Raw genomic sequence first — 10224 nt, forward strand, 5'->3', positions numbered from 1 at the left:
AGCAGGAATTTCAACCCAAGTCGTACATATAAGTAAGTTTTAATAAGTCAACCAACTGTGAATTATATGTTACAGAAGACATATCAACCATAATGTCCTAAAAGTATCATCTGTAATAGAGAAATCCACACATATATTATCTACACAGAGTGGAAATTATTTTTCCTGGAGGAACTGGAGTTTAGCATCAAACATCTAATAGTAAGTTATAAGATGCCAGAAGGTGAGGAGTAAGCAAGAAAATAATAATAAACCTTACTCTTTTATTTTTTTATTATTTTGTTATTATGTTATAGCATGTTAACTGGATCAAAATAGGTCCTGCATTTTTCTAAACATACTTTGTCCTCAAATGTCAAAAAGACATAATAAGCCATTTGAATATAAAAGAAAGTGTATGCAAAGTTGATTCTTTTGATTTCAATGAATACTTACCCCGTTCCTAATTACCCTAATGGTTGATTGAAATATATCTTACTACAAAGCAATCTATATAATCATTAGCTTCACAGCCTTTGGAGTAGAATAAATGATGATTAGATATGAAAATGAACTAAAGCAGACCAAAACTTTAAGAAACACAGTGTCTATCTAAGGTGATGGTTTTTACAATAAATGAACAATAGGGGGACTCTGTAGCCCTTTCTTTAAAATGTGAAGTCACTCAAATATCTGCTAACAACTTGAGTTGTTTTCTTGTCAGTCTTGTTCCCTAGTTAATTTTAATTCTGATGTAAACTCTAATGATTTTTTCTGATTAAAATTTTTTTAATTTATTATGATAAATCTTTGAATAATGTGTTGTCATTGAAAATTAGTCAAAAGATAAAGTAATAGAGCCAGAAACACCAGCAAGTACAACAAATATTGAGCCAAATAATTTTAGGTGGCTGAATATAAACATTTTAGTGTCAGTATCTAATCATCCATCTCAAAGTAGCTACCAGCATTCATGATAGTAGACAAATATTTTGGAATTAATCTATTAAAATACAATGATTTATACCTCTAAACAGGATATGAGATCAATGTAGTAGTAATCGTTTTTGCCTAGTTAAGTAATCATTTTGCCTATAATCTACTTAATCAAAATAAAACCACAGTATTTGATAATTTGTCTCTTTTTCCCTCACCTAGTACAAAGAGCATCAGGCAAGTCTATCTCTGCCTCTGCTGCCACTTCTGGATTCAGCTTTGTGGCTGTGATGCTCCCCAGTCAGGGTTCTCTCCTTTCAGACCCCAGTGCTAGTAAAAGTGTCCAGGCATTTCCATCTCTGCCTCTGCTATCCCTCTTGGGTTCAGCTTCATGGCTGTGAAGTCCCCCCAGCCAAGGCCTCTCCTCTCAGACCCCAGAGATAATCAGTTAGGCAAAATCTCTCTCTCTTGTTCTTTTCTGTCCCTTCTAATTTTACTAGACCACACCATGTGGTTTTTCATTTTTAACCCAATCTATTTTCTGTGACAAGGTTTGAGGGTTTTATTTTTTCTCCTATTTTTGTTCCAGCCCTTCCCTTTGTTCTGTTTTTCCTTATTTCTGTTTCCTTTCTTTTTCTTTTACCTTGCTTTCCTATTTTACTGTGCAGCCATAACTCAGTATCTAGAGAAGGCTAGGTGCATAGTAACTAAACAGTCCAACATTGTGAGTTTTAGAGAGTTCTTTGCACTACATTGTAGTGGTTGTACAGAGTGAAATTCCCCTTCATAATCTGATTTCAAAAATCCTCATGTAATTTCCACACTGGAGGGCACAGTAGAAAGGAGAAAAAAAGTACCCAATTATTTCACAGTAAGGGAAACAAATGAGCTCACAGTTACAGAATCCTTCTCCAACAAACTAGCCATAAGTGAATACATTACCAAATGACTAAAATTCAGAGAAGAGCCTCAGGGATGAAAGAATCCAGTAATACATCTCCAGGAAGGGAACACTGTAACACATCTCCAAGATGGGAAAAATTAGAGGATATTACCAATATGTCAGAAAAAAAATTTAGAATATTTATGGTAACAAAACTCTATGACATGCAAAAGAAAAGAGACATTGAACTCTAAGAGATGAGTATATGAAAGAAGAACTGGACACCAGAAAAATTTATACATTCAATCACATATGTCACATATGTCTTTACACAGATCAACATGAAAAAAATAAGCAAAGAGATTCAGGACCTAAATAAAACCATGAATAAGATGGACTTGACAGACATTTATAGAAATTTCCACCCAAAACACACAAAATATTATTTTTTTTCTCAGCCTTGCATGGTACCTTCTCAGACATTGACCACATGATAGGGCACATAACCAGCCTTTACAGATTCAAAGGTACAGAAACTATATATATCCAGCATCTTCTCCTACCATGATGAAATTTAACTTGATATTAATCTCAGGGAAAAAACCCATTGTAAACACACAAATACATGGAAACTAAATAACCTACTTCTAAATAACTTCATTACTACTGAAGAGATTAAGACTGAAATAAAAAGATTTGTGTAAACAAATGATAATGAGTGCATGAGCTCCCATAATCTCTGGAACACTGCAAAAGCAATCCTAAAAGGGAAGCTCATAGCAATTAGGAGGAAAGGTGGCAAAAGGATAAACTAATATCATACCTCAGGGAGCTGGAAAAAAAATTTTAAAAATGACAGAGAAAATAAAGATTCAAGCAGAAAAAAATGAAATAAAAGATAAATGAACTACACAGAAAATAAACCAAAGTAAAGGCTGGTTCTTTGAAAAGATAAACAAAATCAATACAGATTGAAACACCATTAACTAGACTAATTAAGAAGAAGAGAGAAAGGAAGCAGATAAATAAAATTCACAATGAATCAGGCAACATTACAACGGACATAATACAAAAAATCATTAGAGGATAAAATGAGTGACTGTATGCCAACAACATGGATGAGATGGACAAATTCCTGGACACATAATCTACCAAAATTGACTCAGGAGGATATAGAAAACCTGAAAACATCCATAACCAGCAATGAGATTGAATCAGTAATAAATAACCTCCCAACAAAGGAAAGTCCACATCCCAATGACTTCATTGCTGAATTTTACATAACTTTTAAAGAAGAGATAACCCCTACATTTTTTATTTCAATTTCTTTTATACATTCAATCACATATGTCACTTAGCTTTGAAAGTGAGTATTCCAACATGTATACGTTTCTCACCAATCCAGCTGAGAATACTACACACATTATCTTCAACAGATAATGACCCATTTCTTTGTCCCATAAATGCCTTCCCTCTCTATTTTTTCCTTCTTTTTTCTTCCTCAGACTCTCGTCCTTCATCCACCTTCTTCCCACACTGTATCTGCTACTTATATAACCATTTTTTTTAGGTTTCTATATCCTCTAGTCATTGGGTTTCAGCTATAGAGTGTGGACAGTCAGTATATATTAAGTGGAGACATACAATGTCTCTCCTTCATAGCCGAGCTTCCTTCACTCAGCAGTAAATCTTCATATTCATCACTTGCTGTCAAAAGCCAAGGTATTTTTTTATGACTGAATAGTACTCCATAGAGTATATGTGCCAAAATTTTTCAATTCATTCATCTGTTCACAGTCATTGGGTTTGTTTGATTTCATATTGTCAATAATGCCACAAAAAACATTCATGTGCAAGCACTTTGCCCACTAAGGATTCTTCTATCCTTTGGGTAGATACCAGGGAGGAGCTGGATCATATGGTAGTTCTCTTCATAGATCTGTGAGAAATCTCCATATTATTCTCCACAGTGGCTGGATGAATTTACATTCCCACCAGCAGTGTAGGAGAGTTCCCCTTTCACCACACCCCCGCCTATACTTTTTTTTTTCTTTTTTAATCTTAGTCATTCTGATTGGGGTTAGGTGGTATCTCATTGTGGTTTTGATCTGCATCTCCTGTATAATGAGGGATGTTGAGCATTTTATTGAGATGCCTTTTGGCCATTCATATGTCTTCCTTAGAGAGTGCTTTTTTCAATGTATTCTCCTATCTCTTAATAGGGATGATCATCTTTTTTCAGGATAGCTGCTTGAGTTCCCTGTGTATTCTGGCTATCATTCCCTTACCTGATGCATAGTTTACAAAAATATTTTCCCACTCTTTTTTTGGGGGGAGAGGTCTTTGCTATAGGGTGCGTGTGCTCGTCAGGAAGAGAGAGAGAGAGACAGAAAGCAAGAAATCACCCCCCAGGGGGGATGGCCATGCCGCAATCCCTTCTCCTTCTCCTTCCCCCTCTCGGGATCTTGGGCACACACACACACGCGCCCAGTGTGAGTTTAAGCCACTGGGTCCAAGACACGAACCGCGGTCGACTATGTGGGAGTTCAGTGACATAGCCATTACTCTAACTGCTGGCCCCCAAAATATTTTCCCATTCTTAGGGCTGTCAATTCACACTGATTACTGTGTCCTTGGCAGTGCAGAAACTTCCTAATCTAATGTAATTCCACTTGCCTATTTTTGGGATTACTGACTGTGGTTTGGGGGTCATATTAGAGAATTTTTTCCTACATTACTGTGTCCTTGGCAGTGCAGAAACTTCCTAATCTAATGTAATTCCACTTGCCTATTTTTGGGATTACTGACTGTGGTTTGGGGGTCATATTAGAGAATATTTTCCTACCCAAGGTCTCAGAGTTTCTACAGTGTTTTCCAGCAGCAGTTTTATAGTTTGAGGTCTTAGGTTTAGATCTTTGTTCCACTTTTAGTTGATTTTTGTCAATAGTGAGAGATAGGGGTTCAGATGTTTCTTTCTTCAGGTGGATATCCAGTTTTTCCAGCACCATTTCCTAAGGAGATTTTCCTTTTCCCACTGGATTGACTGGTACCCTTCATCAAAAATCAGTTGGTTATGTGTTTGAGATTATTTATGGGATCTCTCTTCTTTTCCATTGATCCACCTGTCCATTTCTGTGACAATATCATGCTGTTCTGATTATCATAGCTTTGTAGTATATTTTCAGGTCATCAAATAAGACACCACCCACTCCACTCTTCTTATGCAGGATCACTTTGGCAGTAAGAGGTCTTTTATCATTCCAGACAAATAGTATGATTGTCTTTTCTCGATTTGTGAAGAGTATCTCTGGTACCTTGATTGGGATTGCATTAAATATGTAGATTAATTTGGATAGAATTGCCATTTTGATATTAATTCTGCCAATCCAGGAACATGGAAAGTCCTTTTACTTCTTTGTGCCATTTTCAATTTCCTTTTTTAGCTTCTCATAGTTCTCCTTGCAGAGGCTTTAACTTCTTTGGTTAGATTTATTCCTAGGTATCATGTACTTTTAGTGGTTATGAAAAATGCAATTTTTTTTCAGTTCTATCTCAGTCTGACTGCTGTTCATATACTGAAATGTAGACTTCTGTATGTTGATTTTGTATACTGCAACTTTACTGTATTCATTCATTACTTTCAGGAATTTTTTCATGGATACATATTGGGTCTTCTACATATACAATCATATCATCTCCAAATAGAGGCCATTTCACCTTTTTTTCTTTTCTATTTGAATGCCTTTTATTTTATTCTCTTTCCTGATGGCACTGGTGAGGACTTCAAGTACTATACTGAAAGGGAGTGGAGAAACTGGGCATCCTTGTCTTGTCCCAGTTTTCAGCAGAAAGGCTTACAATTTTTCCCCATTCAGGATGATGTTCACTATGGTTTTTTCATAGATAACTTTTACTGTGTCAAGAAATGAACTTCTATGCCGATTTTGCTTATAGTATTGATCATGAAGGGATGTTGTATATTATCAAATGATTTTTCTGTATCAATTGATATGATCATATGGTTTTTATCTTTCTTTATGTTAATATGGTGTGTTACATTTATGGTTTTACATATGTTGAACCAAACTTGCATCCCTGGAATAAAGCCTACCTGGTTGTGATGTAAAATCTTTTTTTTATGTTGTTGGATATAATTTGCTAGTATCTTGTTGAGGATTTTTGCCTCTATATTTATCAGAGATATTGGTCTATAGTTTTCATTCCTTGTCCTGTCCTTGTCTGTTTTAATAAAGGTGATGGAGGCTTCACAGAATTAACTTGGGAGTGTTCCTACCTTTAGGATCTTTAGGAATAAGCTGAGCTGAATGGGTGTTAATTCTTCTTTTAAAGTTTTGTAGAATTCAGAGGTCAAGCCATCAGAACCAGGGTGTTTCTTTGTTAGGAGGTTATTTATTACTGATTCAATCTCCTGGATTGTATGGTCCTATGCAGACATTCAACATCCTCCTTACTCAATCTCGGCAGATTATATATGTCCGAGAATTTCTCCATCTCATCAAATTTCTTGTTAGCATATAGTTGTTCATACTAACAACCAGATGTTTTCTCTGTTATGTGTGTTGTTATATTGTTTGTTTCATTGCTAATTTCATTTACCCGGTCCCTTTCTCTCTTCTTCTTAGTCTAGCTAGTGGTAAATCAATTTCATTTATTTTTTCAAAGAACCAGCTTTACTTTATTTTCTGTACAGTTCATTTACTTTCTATTTCATTTATTTCTGCTCAGATCTTTATTATTTCTTTTCTCCTGGAGTTTATAAAAATTATTTTGCTGTTGCTTTTCCAGTTCTCTGAGGCACAATGTTAGGTGATCCATTTATCTTCTTTCCATCTTCTTATGTGTACTAATTGCTATAAACTTCCCACTTATAACTGCTTTTGCAGTGTCCCATAGGTTATGGAAACTCACATCCTCATTGTCATTGGCTTCCATGAATCTTTTTATTTGTGTTAATTTTTACAGTAGTTGTAGAGTCATTCAGAAGTAGATTATTTAGTTTCAATGTATTTGTATATTTTGGAGGATTTTTCTTGAAATTAATATGAAGTTTAATTTCATCTTGGTTGGAGAAGATGCTGCATATAGTTTCTATGCCTCTGAAACTAGATAAGCTTGTTTTTGTGCCCTATCATGTGGTCAATATTTGAAAAGTTTCCATGTGGACATGAGAAAAAAAGTATCTCATGGTTTGAATGCCTTTTATTTTATTCTCTTTCCTGATGGCACTGGTGAGGACTTCAAGTACTATACTGAAAGGGAGTGGAGAAACTGGGCATCCTTGTCTTGTCCCAGTTTTCAGCAGAAAGGCTTACAATTTTTCCCCATTCAGGATGATGTTCACTATGGTTTTTTCATAGATAACTTTTACTGTGTCAAGAAATGAACTTCTATGCCGATTTTGCTTATAGTATTGATCATGAAGGGATGTTGTATATTATCAAATGATTTTTCTGTATCAATTGATATGATCATATGGTTTTTATCTTTCTTTATGTTAATATGGTGTGTTACATTTATGGTTTTACATATGTTGAACCAAACTTGCATCCCTGGAATAAAGCCTACCTGGTTGTGATGTAAAATCTTTTTTTTATGTTGTTGGATATAATTTGCTAGTATCTTGTTGAGGATTTTTGCCTCTATATTTATCAGAGATATTGGTCTATAGTTTTCATTCCTTGTCCTGTCCTTGTCTGTTTTAATAAAGGTGATGGAGGCTTCACAGAATTAACTTGGGAGTGTTCCTACCTTTAGGATCTTTAGGAATAAGCTGAGCTGAATGGGTGTTAATTCTTCTTTTAAAGTTTTGTAGAATTCAGAGGTCAAGCCATCAGAACCAGGGTGTTTCTTTGTTAGGAGGTTATTTATTACTGATTCAATCTCCTGGATTGTATGGTCCTATGCAGACATTCAACATCCTCCTTACTCAATCTCGGCAGATTATATATGTCCGAGAATTTCTCCATCTCATCAAATTTCTTGTTAGCATATAGTTGTTCATACTAACAACCAGATGTTTTCTCTGTTATGTGTGTTGTTATATTGTTTGTTTCATTGCTAATTTCATTTACCCGGTCCCTTTCTCTCTTCTTCTTAGTCTAGCTAGTGGTAAATCAATTTCATTTATTTTTTCAAAGAACCAGCTTTACTTTATTTTCTGTACAGTTCATTTACTTTCTATTTCATTTATTTCTGCTCAGATCTTTATTATTTCTTTTCTCCTGGAGTTTATAAAAATTATTTTGCTGTTGCTTTTCCAGTTCTCTGAGGCACAATGTTAGGTGATCCATTTATCTTCTTTCCATCTTCTTATGTGTACTAATTGCTATAAACTTCCCACTTATAACTGCTTTTGCAGTGTCCCATAGGTTATGGAAACTCACATCCTCATTGTCATTGGCTTCCATGAATCTTTTTATTTGTGTTAATTTTTACAGTAGTTGTAGAGTCATTCAGAAGTAGATTATTTAGTTTCAATGTATTTGTATATTTTGGAGGATTTTTCTTGAAATTAATATGAAGTTTAATTTCATCTTGGTTGGAGAAGATGCTGCATATAGTTTCTATGCCTCTGAAACTAGATAAGCTTGTTTTTGTGCCCTATCATGTGGTCAATATTTGAAAAGTTTCCATGTGGACATGAGAAAAAAAGTATCTCATGGTTTTTGAGTAGAAGGTTCTATAGATGTCAGTTAAGTACACTTGATTTATGATACCATTTAAATTCTTTATCTCTTATCTTTTGTCAAGATGATCGGTCCAGAGGAGATAGTGGGGTGTTTAGGACTCCAAGAATTAGTGTATTGCAGCCTATGTCTCCTTTTAGATCTCAGTCTTTCCTTCACGTATTTTGGTGCTCCTGAGTTAGGTGCATAGATATTAAAAAGCATTATATCTTCTTGATGGATTAGCCCTTTTACTATTATATTGTGCCCGTCTTTGTTTCTTCAAGCAGTTTTTGCTTTAAAGTCTATGTTATCAGAAATAATATCACAACTCCAGCTCTTTTTTGTTCCTATTTGCATGGAATACCTTTTCCTGGCCCTTCACTTTTAGTCAATGAATGTCTTAATCCATGAGATGTATTTCTTCTGTTTTTCATCCACTCAGCCAGTCTGTGTATCCTGATTAGAGAATTTCATTCATTAACATTCCATGTTGTTATCAATATTTCCATATTTGTCCCTACCTTTAAGTTAGCCATTATCTTGGTGATCTTTTATTCCCTTGTCTCTGTCTGTTCATTCTTTAGTTTTCCCAAAACAAGACTCTCTTAGTTTCTTGAAGAGCTGGTCTGGTGTTGGCAAATTCTTTCAGGTTTTGTTGTCTGAGAAGATTTCAATCTATTTTTCTCATATGAAGGATACTCTTGCTGTATGTAATAATCTTGGTTGAAATTGTTTCTCTCTTAACACTTTCAATACGCCTTCCCATTCTTTCCTTGCTTGCACTGTTTCTGTTGAAAGGTTCACTGTTAGCCTGATGGGGTGACTATTGTAAGTCACTTTTTTTCCCCTCTTGCCAATTTTACTATCTTGTCTTTATCTGTGGTTTTGGCCAGTCTGGCTAAGATGTGCCTTGGTGAGGATTTTCTTGGATTGATTCTATTTGGGGTCATTTGTATTTCTTGGCTCTGGATGTTTGAATAATTCTCTAGACTTAGAAAGATTTCTTCCAGGATTTCATGGAAAAGATTTTTCATGTCCTTATAAGTTTCTTCACATTCTGTGATACAAATTATTTGGAGGTTTGGATATTTAATGGAATCTACTATTTCTTCTTTATTTTCCTCTTTTTGTTGCTATTTTCTTTTTGGTGTTTTTTTCTAGGTCGGAGGTTTGATATTCTACACTTGAGATTCTATCTTCAGCTTTTAACACTTTCAAAAGAGTTTTTGATTTCCTGTATTACAGACTACATTTCTAGTAGCTCCATCTGATTTTTCCTTATAGTGTCCACTTCTTATTTCAAATCATGAAAGGACTTCCTCATCTCCTAAAGTTTGTCATCTCTTTTCTGTTCCAGTTCAGAGTTTTGCCATTAAGAATATTGTGAATTCTTTTCCCTGACATTTCTGTAATTTCATCTTGCTTTCTTTCCTTCTTCTTTTTCTTTTTTTTTCCAAGAGATAGAGAGAAGTTGTTATGTTCTTTTGATGAAGACATATTTCCTGGTTTCTTCAAACCTGAGGCTCCGCTTCTACTTCTAACCATTGGGTGATGTATTCACTTTGGGGTATTTTTTTTTTTTTGAGAGATTTTCACTGTAGGGCGCATGCGCTCGCCAGACAGACAGAGAGAGACATAGAGACAGAAAGCGAGAAATCACCCCCCAGGGGGGATGGTCACGCCGCAATCCCTTCTCCTCCATTCTCCTCTCGGGATCTTGGGCACGCACGCACACGC

The sequence above is a fragment of the Tupaia chinensis genome, unplaced genomic scaffold (genome assembly GCF_000334495.1).
Source record: "Tupaia chinensis unplaced genomic scaffold, TupChi_1.0 Scaffold000331_1, whole genome shotgun sequence".
Taxonomy (NCBI): Eukaryota; Metazoa; Chordata; class Mammalia; order Scandentia; family Tupaiidae; genus Tupaia; species Tupaia belangeri.